The sequence below is a fragment of the Buceros rhinoceros genome, unplaced genomic scaffold, assembly GCF_000710305.1.
Source record: "Buceros rhinoceros silvestris isolate BGI_N320 unplaced genomic scaffold, ASM71030v1 scaffold9382, whole genome shotgun sequence".
In the NCBI taxonomy this organism is placed as follows: domain Eukaryota; kingdom Metazoa; phylum Chordata; class Aves; order Bucerotiformes; family Bucerotidae; genus Buceros; species Buceros rhinoceros.
The window spans coordinates 25943-26142 of NW_010398278.1; the positions used below are offsets into that span (position 1 = coordinate 25943).

Below are 200 nucleotides of genomic sequence, written 5' to 3' on the forward strand. Positions count from 1 at the left end.
TGCTGCGGCACAAGAGCGGTGGGCTGCGGGCCCCAGGGAGTCACCCCAGCCGGGCGCGTGGGCTGCATGTGTTCCTGGGTCACCCTCCTCTAAAGCTCTCGCTTTCTGCAAGACTTCCCGTCCCTTCCCCTCGGGGGCTGACAGCAAACAGAAGCCCCTGATCAGTGGCTCAGCCTGCGTGTGCCGGTGGAGGATGCTGG

General features: G+C 66.0%; 1 protein-coding gene across 1 annotated transcript in view; it reads left to right on the plus strand.

The window, feature by feature from the left end:
- LOC104488932 (plexin-D1-like) overlaps positions 1-200 on the plus strand; it is a gene marked incomplete at both ends in the record, with an annotated part of 12949 nt that overhangs the window by 6348 nt on the left and 6401 nt on the right. The window lies entirely within an intron of this gene.